The sequence below is a fragment of the Pyrgilauda ruficollis genome, unplaced genomic scaffold, assembly GCF_017590135.1.
Source record: "Pyrgilauda ruficollis isolate IOZ18807 unplaced genomic scaffold, ASM1759013v1 scaffold447, whole genome shotgun sequence".
NCBI lineage: Eukaryota > Metazoa > Chordata > Aves > Passeriformes > Passeridae > Pyrgilauda > Pyrgilauda ruficollis.
The window spans coordinates 21,125-36,991 of NW_024526011.1; the positions used below are offsets into that span (position 1 = coordinate 21,125).

At 38.5% G+C, this 15,867-nt stretch overlaps 1 long non-coding RNA gene across 1 annotated transcript in view; it reads left to right on the forward strand.

Moving 5' to 3' along the window:
• The first annotated feature begins 3,880 nt into the window (after positions 1-3,880).
• LOC121359425 overlaps positions 3,881-15,867 on the forward strand; it is a 20,950-nt gene continuing 8,963 nt past the window's right edge. The window contains exon 1 of the long non-coding RNA XR_005956041.1: positions 3,881-4,057. This is a non-coding gene — a long non-coding RNA (uncharacterized LOC121359425). The remainder of the gene's footprint in view (positions 4,058-15,867) is intronic.

Consider the following 15,867-nt stretch of genomic DNA (forward strand, 5'->3'; position numbering starts at 1 on the left):
CTGTGGGTATCTGACATCATCCATCTTGTCACTTCATTCCTAGAAACTGGATCTCTCGAGCAGGTCCCTTGACTTGGCTCTTTTTGATGGCAAAACTGGCTTCCAGGAGAATCTGGATGATCCTCTCTCCTTTTTCAAATACTTCTGTTGCCATGTACCCCCACTCAATGATGTACTCTGTACTGAAGATGTTCTGGAGCCTTACCCTTTTCCAGTGCAGCCTGGATCAGTCCATGGCAGATGGTGGGGCTGTGCTTCCACCCCTGGGGTAGTTGGTTCCAGGTGTACTGCACACCCCTCCAGGTGAAGGCAAACTGTGCTCTGCACTCTGCTGCTAGAGGAATGAAGAAAAAAGCATGTGCGATGTCAATAGTGGCATAACACTTCACTGCCTTGGACTCCAGGTCATTGTGGAGTTCCAGCATGTCCAGCACAGCAGTGCTCAGTGGTGGAGTCACTTCATTCAAGGCACGATAATCCACAGTCAATCTCCATTCTCCTTCAGATTTGCGCACGGGTCAAATGGGGCTGTTCAAGGGTGAGTGGGTTTTTCTGACCACCCCTTGGCTCTCCAGTTCACGGATCATTTTGTGGATGGGGATCACGGCATCTCGATTTGTCCGATACTGCCAGCGGTGCACTGTCGAGATGGTAATTTGTACTCCTTGTTCCTCCACCCTCAGAAGTCCTACTGCAGAAGGATATTCTGACAGTCCAGGCAAGGTGTTCAATTGCCTAATGCCCTCTGTCTCCACAGCAGCTATTCCGAAAGCCCACCTGAGTCCCTTTGGGTCTTTGAAATACCTACTCTGCAGGAAATCTATGCCCAGAATACATGGGACCTCTGGACCAATCACAGTAGGGTGTTTCTTCCACTCTTTTCCAGTCAGGCTCACCTCAGCTTCCAGCAGGGTCAACTGCTGCAATTCCCCCTGTCACGCCAGCAATAGAAACAGGTTCTGCCGCCACATAATGATGGGATTAATGTGCACTATGCACCAGTGTTGTCCACGGCCTTGTATTTTTGTGGTTCCGATGTGCCAGGCCATTGGATCCACACTGCCCAAAAGACACGATTCTCCTGTGCCTCTACCTTGCTAGAGGCAGGGCCCTTCTAGCCCTGGCTATCATTCCCTCCCTGGGCATACATTCTAGAGGTTTCTTTAAGGGGATTGGACATGTCATCCTCCCTTCCCTTATGTTTGGCAGCTCAGCTATGGGAAAGTGAAGCTACTTTCCTTCTGGTGGAACTCCCTCACTCAGTATTTTCCTCCTTCAGTTCACACACCCATGCTGCCAGGGCAGAAGTGGGTTTTCCATACTACCTTTTCATATTTTTCCCAAAGTCAAACAGGAAGAACCACAGCTCAGCTCATGGGGTATACCCTCTCTCCCTAGCTGGGGGACATCTGCTTCCAATAACAGGGCCTCTGGTCTGTACTGACGAGATTTGGAGAAGGTAGTCTTTAATCTCCTTCCTGAGTTTCTGATGAGTCTCCTCAATCCTGTCTTCCAGTTTTTGTATGTGCTCTGACAGATGTGTTTCCACAGTTGATCTTTAAGGGGATTGGACATGTCATCCTCCCTTCCCTTATGTTTGGCAGCTCAGCTATGGGAAAGTGAAGCTACTTTCCTTCTGGTGGAACTCCCTCACTCAGTATTTTCCTCCTTCAGTTCACACACCCATGCTGCCAGGGCAGAAGTGGGTTTTCCATACTACCTTTTCATATTTTTCCCAAAGTCAAACAGGAAGAACCACAGCTCAGCTCATGGGGTATACCCTCTCTCCCTAGCTGGGGGACATCTGCTTCCAATAACAGGGCCTCTGGTCTGTACTGACGAGATTTGGAGAAGGTAGTCTTTAATCTCCTTCCTGAGTTTCTGATGAGTCTCCTCAATCCTGTCTTCCAGTTTTTGTATGTGCTCTGACAGATGTGTTTCCACAGTTGAAATTCTTGCTTGAGTTGGGCTGTGCACAGTGTCTGCATATACCCGGGGCCTCCTCACCATTGTATTCACTGTCTCGTCCCCCTCATTCCACTTCATCATTGCTAAAGCAGAGGCATATTCTTGTTGCCCAAATTGTGCAAGTTTTAGCCACATCACTGGCATACATTTTACCATGTCTGGGCTCCTAATTGTTTGATCGTCTAAGAAAACAATCTCTATCACCACCAGTTCTCTCAAGCATTGAATCCCTTGTTCCATGGTCTTCCAAAGGCTTTGCTGTAGCTGGAGATCTTCTTGGCACAGGTATCTTTCCTTCACGCTTCTCAAAAACCATGTTCAGAGACTGATAGCTTTGGGCCCCCTTGTCATCCCTTGGTCAATACCCACATTATGTGACAGAGATTCCAAATGCCTTGCTTCAGTGCCATCCTGAATTACACCATCGCTTGCGGTTTCCCAGATTCGGACCAACCAACTTAATATAGATTCATCAGGCCTTCAGGTGTAATCTTTTCTTAGGCTGTGAAGGCTTTCTATGGACAAAGACTCAATAATGATTTCTGGTTCTGATTCCTCTGCTGGCTGTGAGGATCCTGGCTCCCCATCATTGTCCACTGGGTGAATGGATTTGGTTTTTTGTTTCCTTCTCTGGACAGGGGCAATTGCTATTGGCTTAGGTTCCCCACCTGGTTTAGCTGCAGTCTGAGTGACTGGGAGGTCTGCTGATTTATCTTCCTGCCCCTCTGTCTGTATCTGCTGACCTACAGGATCTAGCAGTGTGCAGTAAGCATTAGTCAGGGCCCAGCACATTGCAATGAACTTCTTCTCATTAGAGTTGTCATTGCAATTTTCTTTCAGATATTTCTATCGGATCAGAGAATTTCTTCAGGGTTTGGCCTGTTTCCTCCCATACCCCACACCTCTCAGAATTTTCCATGACTGAGGCAGATGTCTGGACAGCCTCTCTGGAAATCTCAGCCCTCATTCTAGACAAGCTGCAGAACATATAGAAAAAATCTACCATATAAAACACCAGAAAGGTGGTATCTTTACCATCCAGGGGAAACTGAACATTCTCAAAGGTGATGTGCCAGATCTGAAGGGGAAGAAGGAGATGAAGGTCTGGGAAACATCATCCCCTACTTTTCCCCTAATAGATTAGGTGTAATTACTAATAAATCCCCAAAGAAGGCTACCAAGACCAGGACAGAAAAACAACAGAGCATACACATCCTCAATAGCTCCCAGTACCTCTGCTAAACTTCCATAAATTATTAGCACTGAGTACATCAATATGGCAATCCTGATTTGTGTCCCTGATTTGTAAAAGACATAGGCCAGGGACAAAATTGCCCCTACATATAAATAGGTAGTGATGCCTAGGTGCCAGAGAGCCATTATTAAAGCAAGCAGCATGGTGACCACTGATTGCTTTACCCCAGTACAATGTGTTTCAAACCAGAATGTAATTATGGTTTTTCACTTTCTCACTCTGGAATGAGTGTTTCCTCTAAAGAAAAGGGTTTCAACAACCCCTTTCTGCCAATGAGAAAATGAATACTAGTGTATGAAAGTGGAAAAAACCACAACTGTTTATTGACAAAGTGCCTGCACAGCACTGGAAAAAAATGTATAAATGCTAGATATTGAATTGTCAGAACCTTACAGCCCCCCCCTCCCCCCACTCACAGCAAAACAAAAAAACCAAAATGCTGAAGGAAGAAACAAAACAGCTGGTCACGTGGCAGGGAGGAAAAAAATGGTGCTCAGCTTCTGTCCCAGGGAAGAAAAAAAACAAAGGTTCACGCAACAGCTCGAAACAAACACATGGGAGCTTGGTGAATCTCTGATGCTTGTCTCCTCTTCACGGCAGATGAAGCTGGTGGATTTAGGGTCTTTCATTGTGTTGGCTTTTTCCAAGGTCTGGTTGAGATGGGGTGTCCCTGCAGCTCCCCCACCAGTCCTGGCCGATGGACTCCTGTCAATTGTCTGATCTAGGACCAAAACCAAGCTGAACAGTTCAAGGAAAAAAACCCCAAAAGCTGCCAAAGGATTGCTGTCGCTGCCTTCAAGTCCAGGGAAAAGGAAAAAAAACTTCTTGCCTAAGGTAACAAAAAACCAAGCTAGCTAAGCAACAAAGTAACGCTGGTCCTCACCGCACCCAGCATGCCCAGGAGTGAGGTTTCGAGAAAGCCCGCACCAGAGCCCCAAGGCTCCCCCACCTCCCCTGGACCCACCTTAAAGGTACAGCAACCATTTCTGGGCATAGAGCAGACAATTAGGGAATAGAGTATCATCATAAAATCACCCCAAGACACTCCTCTTTCCCTGAAACTGGAAAAATAGAGAACACTACTTGTGCTCCTGATCCTTCAACCAGTTGTCCCAAGGCTGTGAAGTCTCTTTTGAATGTCCTTGGACTTCTTATTGCAACTTAATCTCTGCCTACATGAAAAAGCAATAATGGATAATAATCTGAGGGCTGTACCAGGGTAGGAAGTTTCCTTACCATGTCTTTAAGCTGGGCCCTGGGAAGGCAGCATACTTTCCTTAATAAATTGGAATTTCTGTTCCCCTCAGAAGAGAGTATCTTCTTACAAGAACTCATCTTTTTTTCTTTATGGAAGTGGTTTTGGCACAGTTCATAGGGTGACTTAACCTTGGTGACATCTCTAACCTAGATAAACTACTGTCCTCATCATTGTTTGGTTCCACCTTTCGGTCCTATTGTTTGGTGAGATAGTCATGGAGGAGACATGCCTGCTGTGCCAGGCAGGAACTTGTTGCAATTCCCCATATCCCTTAAAACACTGCATTCTGCAAGGTGGAGAGAGGATAGGGAATCCTCAGTATCATATGTCCTGTCTTTCTTATAGGCCTATCCCAGGGAAGGTAGTGTGCAATTCCTGTAGTCTATCTCTCAGACTCCTACTCTTCAATCTATTCACCTCCTGTTGGAGCTCTGCTACTAAACTGAGGAGTTCCTCTATCTTGTTGCATCTCCCACAGGTGTTCTCACCACTGTTGTCTGGCATAAGAATAGGGCACATCCTGCAGCCTGACACTTGGGTAACAGTGTGTTCCCATTTCCCATCAGAGCTGTGTCAGTCAAGGCAGGTGCAGTGTTTAGAGAAGCTGTGGCCTTCCGACAGGTAGATACCATTTCTCCCTAGTCAGGCCTGTGGTGTTACAGTGCCATTCCATGCAAACTGCCATGCCATGTCCTTTTTGCCTGCCCTAATTACTAAGGCTCCCTAGAAGCTTTTTATAAGTGTGTGGGCTTGGCTGCTGTTTCCCCTAGTCCTGCTTTCGGACAAGGTGTGAGCTTCTAGCACGTCTTTCCTCTCCCCGGTTTCCCTTCCCTATTTCAGGACCATCCCCCCACCCCGTGCACGTGGGCAAGAGGACTCAGCTGAAGATTGTGCTGTCACTGCAGCTGCTTGTCTTGGTGACCATAGACCATGTATTTTAATTTGATTGTGAAGAGATGAGTTATTACTCTCTACTTTGCAGCTGTTACTTATTCTAATTAAAATCTGTTATCTTTCTTGTGTATATGTTGAGTAGAAAATAATTGTGGCTTAATGTGTTCAAGAGTCCTTTATTTACAGTGGATATGTTCTCTTTAACTGTTTTATATTTACATTAAAATGTTGTTCCTGCTTTGTCTAATAATTAAATGGAAGTCAATATTTCCATGCTTTTCCTGTGAAAAACTGAAACAGGATAGAGCCAGTCTTGGATAAGACTGACAAAGGAAGCAAGTTATTGAAAATTTTATCTCAGACTGATGTCCTTGAAATGCTGTTCCTGAGGTCTTTTCATAACCCCGAAGTCTTGTGTATCCTGTATAAGCTAAATGTAAGTGTGAAATTTCCAATGTTATTTTTTACCTGCTCCTAATATTATTGGGGAGTCAAATGGAAAAGTCTTCACTGTTAAAAGAGAAAGCAAGTTGTTATTTCTGCTTATGTAAAGCTGCTCATTTTTTAATTTTGGGTATTCAGGTTATCTTATTGGATTTCACACCTTAGTTTTGTTTGTAATTTTAAAAATTAATCCCAGTGTGAGGTGATATTTGAACCCTAATATTATTTAGCATTAGTCTCCTTTTCTGGACATCAGATCACATGTTCATCTTAGTCTGATAAATACTTAGCTCCTCATTTCTGTTTATTTTTATTAGAGATAAACCAAATGTTATAGCATAAGAATAAATTATATTTGACTGGGAAGATGAGAATAAATATTGGACTATATATATATTTAATATGTTAATATTAGGCATGTTGCATATAAAATGCTTGTATGATAATTTCTCTGAAATTTTCAGCCATGGTAGAGGTGAAAAGTATGTGATATACCAGAATAGGGAGTCCAATGTGTTGAAGCAAAACAACCTTTTCCTTTTCTAAATCATGGGACTTCTAAGCATCTCTTGATTGATCCATAAATTCAAAATGCTTACCTGTAGAAATTGAGTAATATTACTGAGAAGAGAAAACTGTTGAAAATGCCTTTAGGAGTGAGGTTTGATCATTTAAAATTGCTATGAGTCAAAAATCTTTAGGCTTTTAGCTTAATCCTACCCTTTAGCAGAATACTGTTGCATTAAAAAGCAAGCATGTTTTATCCACAAGTGTCTTGGTTTAAAGACAATTTAACGGGGACACTATAAAATTAGTTACCTCCCCTTAGTTTTAACCAATCCCTTTCCATCAATAAGGAGAAATGCACATGAGTAGATATAAGTGAAAAAACAACAATTTACTAACAAGTGAAACAGCAACAGACAAAAAAAAAAAAAAACAAACAATGAATAATCACTAGATACAAAATTGTTAAATCTAATAAACTCCCCAGGAACAAAGGGATAGCCGAAAGATAGGCTGGAAATAAAACCCCATAGACTGGTGTCTATAGAGCAGGTATTTGTTTATTGCAGCACTGGAGGTGAGAGGGATTTCTCCTCCTAACTCAGCCACCTTTGTCGACTGCTGTGGTATAGTTATACAATAAGTATTGCTTAGTGTTACTATGTCATTATAACATCATATACGTGCCAGAACTAATTTACATAGTATGATCTCATGGTTATTACATAGTTCTTTTGCACTGCACTTGCGCCTTCCCAATTCAGGGGTCTTTGATGAAGGTTTCCAAAGTCGTCTTCGCATCTGAACTTTTAAACTTGGTCTTCGGAGCATGCATGGTTACAGTGTTCCTTGGTCTGTCTGGCCCTAGCTGGCCTAAATTCTATATTTTGTGGCTAATTGGCTTTACATTTGCCAATTTTTCATTAGCACTATACTCATCTATCTCTGAAACTATCCACCTGGTGAGGTTTTTTTCTTCTTTTTTTTTTGCCTGTTCATCATTAAGCAACTAGTTAACCATATACTAGCCATTACATTGTATATGAAAGTTATTTATGTCAGGTTATATAGGTGTGAGAAACACAGTTTACTATTTAAAATTTTCATAAAAGTTTATTAAACAATAAAAGGGATAAAATCTAGTGCTGGGGTACTTGGCTATTTGCCAAAAGCACACTGTTAACTTAAACTATGTTTTCTGTATATTGTTATATTATAGGGGGTGCATGTATATTCATAAGAGTTTATACATATTCAAACATTCTTTTGAGTTTCAATGTTCTTTTGCTTGGTTTTAACTTTTGACTTGTCTTCATGCTATCTTGTAAATAAAACAAATATATTTTATTTCTTCCTGTGGTTCCATCCTGTTGTATTTTCACTCCCTGATAACGTGGGTCAATAAATTTTTTTCGGTGCTCGGATTTCTGTTGCTGTTATCTTGTCTTCCAGATAAGATAGTCCTCGAATGTGGGAAACCACCTAATTATTTTGCACTATTTTCTGAGTTAGTTACATGAAAAAGCATTTCAACATTTTTCAGTCTCTATTATGCGATGGTCTAAAATAGTATAAATTACACTACTATTTATAAAAGCTATATGGTGCATACATAAACTGACAGATTATACTATATCAAAAGTAGTAATTACAAATTGTACTATATCAGGATTTTTGTGATCAATAATGTGAAAAGTGAGGTTCACTCTCCTGGTAAAATTTAATAGTTTAAGAAAGGACAATAGGAGACCAAGATAATAAAGCAAAGTTTAACAGCTGGGTGCTTGGCATTCAGCCAAGAGCACACCTGCTATTTTGGAGACACCCTTTACATACCTTTTCTATTGCATCAACCTACTGCATATTCATAAACAATTATGCATATTTAAACTTTCCCCCAAACTAGTTTGCATGTTCCAAGAACTGTTTAGCATGGCTCCTCCTCAGGTCCACCTTTTTAGAGCATGCATATTTCTTGGCTGTGGTTTTGGTCCGTTCTTATTATCACCTCCAGCTTGGGCTTTGGTCCATACTTTCTACAGATGGTAGGTGCTGATAGTAGCATGGGTCTTCATCATACGTTCATTGGATGTTATCCTAAACAAGCAGGCAGGTGAATTACCACAAGCATAACTATATCAGCAATTTCACTACATGTCTAAGTTTTGTTAATAGCAGAAATAAAAGCTATATCTATAGCAAAGTTATCTTAACATTATACATATAGAATCCATTTTTAATATTTGCAAAAAGCCAATATTATATGTATTTATAACAATAATAACTTGCAAAACAAAAGTAATACATAAGTGTGAAAGCCAATAACTATATTTGTTATTTATAACAATTTCCCCCCTTTGTTTTTTTCTTATTTTATTTGGCTTGAGCTTAAACTTTTTGTATTAAATACAGAGAAAGAACAAGAAAGGAAAACAAAAGGAGAATAAAATCGAAAAAGGAAGTATGTGTGGGGGTGAGGGACAGAGAGGGTGACAGGGGTTAGGTGGAAGCATATCACCCTTCTGAGTGTTTTAAAGAATGTCTTTTTGTTTTCTTTTATTAGTTTTTTCTAAGCAGGAACGCTCGCATGTCTCTTCTGTAGGGGGTCAGTCTGACATTGTCCCCTGTAATACCATGGATCTGTTGTACTATGCTGCAGTGCTCTAGTGTAGGGTCTGGGGACTCTTTTGGGGGAAGCTTTTGATGGGTTATGACACCCCCTTCTGCTGTGGATGAGTCTTTTTTTTTTTTCTGGGTGAAGGGATTTTTCAGCTGGGCTTTCTTGCACACTGGAGGATGGGTGCTCATTGATGACTCTGATCAGAGGCTTTTTTTTAACATACACTCAAAGTTTCTTTCTCTCTTCCCCTACCTCTGCCTCTTGGTGTGAGGGTCTGTGTGAGCTTGGCAGCTGATTGCCTTGGGGCTTGTGGTATTAGGCTTGTGTTTTGTGAATGCCTCTAGCTCTGAGTTACTTTCTTATCTTCATCAGTGAATGAAGTGGGGCCTCTCAGAGCTTTACTCAGGGTGTGATGGTCATCTCTGCAGCTTTTGTAACACAGTTCTGTTATAAAAGGTAAAAGTCTTCATGAAAATGTTTAAGCCATAAACTATTATATTTCAGTCTTTGACAATTTACCCCATAACTTAAACATTGTTATGACTTTTCTTCTGATTTTTCTTAATTTTGTGGGTTGCCCACAGTGAGTAATGCCTGAGAGTGGTTAGTAAGAGAAAAGATAGAAGTAATAATGTAATATAATAGTTATTTTAATTATTAAAAATATAAATTTAATTGTAATCATGAATCTAATACCTATTAGTTAAAGGGATCTTCAGGTATTGTAATATAATTGTACCTTGGAACAAATGTGAATAAATTTGTTGAAGATGTGTGCTTATATATTTTAAAGGTTGTAAAATAGGTTGACTATTCATATATAATTGGAAAAATTTCATCAAACATATTTTTACATTAAGACTATTTTTTAGGGAATAGACTGACACTGTAGTAATTTTAATTTTGACACAAAACAGAAACTGCAGCTTTGTGGGTGAAAAAAATCAATTATTTAAATTCAGTTGTATTACTTTAAGAAAGTCTCCTTCTCTTTTGACTTCTTACACTCTGCAACTCTCGTGGAGTAGAGGGTGCTAGGGTTACTAAATTGATTAGTATAACTAAAAGAAGTGAGGTAAAATTAGAATGTCCCCCTAGAAAATAGGAAGCTTCACAGTATATTAAATATGTTCAGGTGGTTTTGAGAGTTGGTAGAAGATGGTTTTGTATTTTATTTACACTGTTAGGATTCTTTAGTTCATTTGAAAAATGCCATTCAGTTTTGGTAAAATTTTAGAAGCTTAATAGTACTGAAAATAGTAATAAAAATTAGGACAATAAGAATTTGGACAATCAAAGTTAGGACAATAAAAGACAATAAAAAACCAAAGAATTACGGACATCAGGGTGCTTTTGCATTCTGCCACAAAAGCATGCCTTGCTAACAAAGGATTAACCCTTAAAAGCAATAGCCTGTTGCATATTCATACATCTCATACATGATTCAAACATTCCTTTCAAACTAAGGGTGTTTCTGCTTAATTTCAATCCCCCCCCTGGTCCCTTGAAGTCTGGCTTTTCCCGATAAGGAGGCAATAATTCTTTTGGGATTTTGGTGTCTTGTTGCTGTTATCTCTATGCGAAGAAGTTCTTGATTATCTTATCCATTCCTTGAGCTAGTTACAAAAAGTCTTACATCACATAGTTTCTATTTTAATATTATGCTATAGCCTAAAAGCTATATTTATCACAGTACTTTAAAAGAGATTAATACAGCATAGCTTTCCAACATAACACATATAGTATTCATTTTAATGTTTGCAAAGAGCCAATCATATAATATGGATTTTTCACAGTTCACTAATTCATAACTTTTAAAAGAAATTTAGCCAAATTATAATAAAACTTTTTTTAAAGTAAAATTGGGAAAGTCAATATATATATGTATGATTTCTTACATGTATAAACTTCTGCACCAACTTTCAAAATAAAATCAGCTAAAACAAATTGTACCTTCATAAGACATTTTGTCATATCGTATCTTCTTTTAGAAAAAGATGAAACAATCTTGGCAAAAGAATTTTAACCTAATTATATATTAAATGTTTTGAGCAATATTTGATTTTTTTGCAATGCAAATATAAGCAAATTACAAGCGGTAACAAATTTGACAATGTAAACAACTATGATGACAATCTAAAAGTTTCATTTGTTTTTACATAGTTCTATTTCATTTGTTGGTAGGGCATTATAGACACAAAAAATGAAATTCGACCCACTATAGACTAATATCAAAAGAAAACAAAAACTTCTCATGGTTTCCACAATGTGACAAAGATTAAAGTGAAGAAATAGATGTTACATTGTCTTGGTTTGAAAAGACATGTGTCTACTAAAGAAGGAAGGAGACTCCCCTGAAATGGAAAATGTAAACCCCCTCCCTCCGAATTGTTATAATTTTGAAATTAAGGGGCTCTCAGGCAAAGATATAGGAGCAGGAATTACAGTTCTTTATTAGGAAAATAAAAAAATAAACAACACAGTAATACAAAACAACACTGACAGAGTCAGAATACGACCTGACACTGTTGATCAGGGTGTTGGTAGCAGTCCAATTGAAATGGTGGCTGCAGTCCTCCTGGAGTGACAGATGTGGTTCTGTTGAAGCAGTGATCCTGTAGAAGGGTGTAGTCTTTCTCTGAAGATCCAGTGGTGGTGTAGATGAGCCCGGTCTTCCTATGAGAATCCAGTGGAAAAGGCTGGCTGTGGTCTTCCAAATCTCAGATTATATCCAGGTAGAAATGCTTGACTCGTCCCTCTGGGCGGAACTTTTCACAAGGGGATGATGGAATTTCTATTAGTCATGCAGTGAGACTCAATGGCCCATTAACAGAAGATATTTGCTGGAGGGAGGATTGGTTGGTGGAAGAGATAAAGAAAACTGCCCAATTAACAGAAGATAACTGCCCCACCCCTAACAGATAGGAATAGAGTACACACCCCCATTTCCAACCTAAGACATACATCTAGCTGTAAATCTGTTGCTTGCAGTCTAAATTTGCTCTCCCTATCTTCAGTGCAGGGATGTTTGGAATTCCCCAAAAAAAACCTGGGCAAAGAGCGTGCTCAAGTGCAACAACTTGTTACAGTTCCCACAAAGTATGGTGGTTTGGTTTTTTCCTTTTTTTTTCTTTCATTTTTTTATTTGCATTTTAAAGCTTTCCTTGGACATGATAATCAAGTTTGGCAGCAGGTAATGACTTTCCCCAGTTTTTTTTTTTTAACTCTCTCCCGGCAAGCAGGGCAGAGATCTAAGCAATAATCACTTGAATGTTACACCAAGTACCCTTGTGCCCAGATTATCTTTGTAGAAGACGACCTGGCACTAAATTTATTTAATAAAGAAAATAAAGCTTGTATATTATATTATTTTAAAGGTTGGAGTGATCATCTCTAGGGGTGCTCTGTGCAAGTTGATTCTTAAAAGTCTCACTCCTCTCTCTGGGAAGGTGTTTCTTATACTAAATTAAACAAAATCAAAGTTATAAACACTGGAGTAGTCTCTCTCTCGGAGCACTTTTATAAAATATTTTCTAAGGTTTTACTCTTTACACCTTGAGAGCACTTAGTGTTTAACAATTTACAAATCGCAAACTTACAAATTATAAAGTTTAAAAACTGATTCTTATAGTTTTGATTTATTTAGTTTAATTTGGAAGGAATGCACAATAATATATTTCTAGGGGAAAGAAGACTATAGGAGAAAAAACATTTTCAAAAATACAATAAATAGTTGTTTTCATCTAAAAGCAAAGTGGATGTAGAATTTTTCAGTTGAAAACAGCTTACAGCATAAGGCTTTAAATATTTTCTCATTGGTTATAGTGAAAGTATTACTTAAGTAATGTAATAAAATGATATTATGTATTAGTAAGCTGAAAATATAAATTTATGCTGATGGCTATAACTTCCTTTTTAATGCCCCATAATGGGCATCTAGGAAAGGAAATAACTAGTTTTTCAGGAAAAAAAAAATCGTATTTTGTTATACTGATGATTATTTTAGGTAACTTTATAAATGTTTTCAGGGTATTTTTTGAATGTGTAAGAAGAAAGCAAAAAGTTAAAAAAATAAACTGATGTTAGGCAAGATTATAACAAACTTCTTGGTACAGAATATTAAACACTAGCTAATGCTTAAGACAAATAAAATTGTATCACTTCTATATTTTTCACAAATGTATGGATTTCACATAGTTTTATTTCTTTTATTTTTTTAAAAAAGAATGTTTAAATGAAGCATGAACTTTGTTTCATTAAGAATACTATTAGTTCTGAGGAGAAGACATGGTAAGGGAAAGAGTATAAACAGACTATATCAAGAAAAGGTGACTTACTTTAGTGATTTATATAAAAATAAGTTGGTTTTTTTAAACTTGTTTCACAAGAGAATTTAGAAGAGAGGGCATTAAGGCTATTTGATGATAAGAGTTAGCTTGTCAAAGACTAAGTTAATAAGAAAGGAGATAAAATCTTTGAGCTTTATAGTAGGGTTTGACAACTGCTGTGATTGTTTTTGTAATGCTAATAAGGGTAAGCTAATTCTTTTAAAAGATTAACAAAGATAGGGCATACTTTTTGGTTTTCACAGTAGTTTTATATAATATTACTATTATTTAAAATTATTTCATTTGCTTATGTTGAATTTTTGTATCGTTTGCTTAAGAAGGTAGGTTAGGTCATATATAAGTAGCTTTTAACTATTGTTTTAAACGGGACTCAGTATCACAAACAAAAGTAAAGTAGTAATAAACATGGTTTAAAGGAACTGTTTTCAATGGAACTATAGTGTGTTTCTTAAAGCACTCTGCTAATGCAATATGCAGTTTATTTGTAAAATTTTTAGCAGGTTGTTAGAAGGTAACTGAAACTATTCATGATTAGTATTGCTTTTAATAAGTTGTTTATCTTAAGTTATTGTATTTTTAAAGGATTATAAAAAGACTTTAAAGGCAAAAACTCAAGATGTTAGTTGGGGCTTTGAATTTGGAAAGAAAAACTGAAAATACCTCCTGACATCCTTATTCGTCAGTTCTTTGAGTCTGAAAACTTTTAGGTCCCTCTGAGGACAGTTTTGTTTTAAATGTCCTTTTTCTTTACAATAATGACAGATTGGGCTTTGGTGGTTGGATTTCTTTTTTCTCTCTAGAGACTTTTTTTCCTTTTTTTTTTTTTTTGCACTGACTAGTGTCTCACTTCTTTATGGGAGTGGGTTCTTACAAGTTGGTTTTCCCCTATAACAGCAGCTGCCATTATTTTTGTTACTGTCCTTACTCCCTTCTCATCTTTTTGTATATATATACTTTTTGCACTTATTTTAATAGATCATTTAGCTTCTTGTTTTATTAACTTGGCTTAGTATGAATAATGAAAGTTATCTTCAGTAAGGCTTGTCTACTTACTGTCTTATGATTTGTATTTGAATATTGCCTTTTTTTTTTTTTTTTAATTTCTCTAGCTCCTCAGCTGGGGCCTTCCCATTCTTCTGCTGTTCAGCAAATGTCTCGTGGGCATTCCGAGCCCATGGGGTAGTTTCTTCAACCCCCCTAATAACCACTGTTCCACAGTTTTCCATGTTTTACTTTCCCTCAGGGGTCCTCATGGCTTGGCCTGTGTCTCATTCTCTAATCTCTGAGAACTAAATGCTGTTTTTTACACACTATTTTAATTATCTTTGCTTCTTGTGACTCAGTCACTGTCTCTCGCAAAGCAGTTTTTATCTTTGGATTGTTTACTTTTTACAGTTTTATAGAAATTAAGACATTTCAATGCCTGATTTCTGATTCTTAATTTACTTTTTCACACTCTCGGAATCAGGCTGTCTGTTGTGTGGATGTTTAGTACTATTTATTATGATAGATTTTACACTCACACTGTATTCAAAAGTTCACATTTGAGTCTACAACTTAAACAGAAAATTACAACCCAAAATCTTTACATTCATCAATTCCACAAGATGTAAAACATACTCTCTTCATTTTCTATTCACACATTGACACAACACTAAGGTACCTCTGTTATTTAATAGGGTGTTAATATATTTTTTAATAGGTCCTATCTACTAAAATGCTTTAAATTTCTTCAGAACCCCCTCTTTTATAATGCTTCTTTAAGTGGAATAACTTCTACTTAACTCTTGATTTCAGTCTCCCTGAATAAGGATCAGAACCTCTTCATGTCACATCTTTGGCAGTTTGCTGTTCTAACTACTGTTTCACACACAAACATTCTTAATCACTCCAGTGACTCACCCAGCTGTATACTTAAGCACCGACTTAGAGTATCAGGCTTCAGCTCCAATGTACATCAGGTCCAGGCCCGGTGTAGTACTTACTGGAGCTGTTGCTCCTACACACAGAATCGAGTTATAGTCATTTCTTACAATTTTTCCGGGATTCACTTGGTCCCCCCCTTTCGCTTTGTCCCTTTGCTGGCTGGTCCCCTTGCAGGGAGATGGAACTGCAGGTAGACGGACTCCACACTCTCTTCGCAGATCTGGATGGTCCAGTCCACATCTCACACACACACCATTCACTGTCCCAGTATTCACAGCCCCCCTCCCCCCACTATACTTACCTGTGTAGGTCTTCATGCACAGTTTAGGGGCTGACAATTGCCACGGTTTCTTGGGGAACCTTTTCTTCCCCTTTTCTTTTTATCCCTTTTATCTACTGAGTGTCAGACCTGCTATCACCGATAACATCAGGAGAAGCTCGGTTGAGCTGCTGAACTAAGCAGGGCGCCTCACACTTGGGATCTCCTGGAGTTATGGAAATGAGGTGCTATCTCGGTGGAACCTCCAAATTGTGAGAAACACAGTTTACTATTTGTCTCCGTCTCTCTGGGTGCCTCCCAGTGAACCCTGGTAAGCCCCGGGTCGGCAGACAATGGGGGGGGGCAGCCCCGAAGCAGCCAACAGCG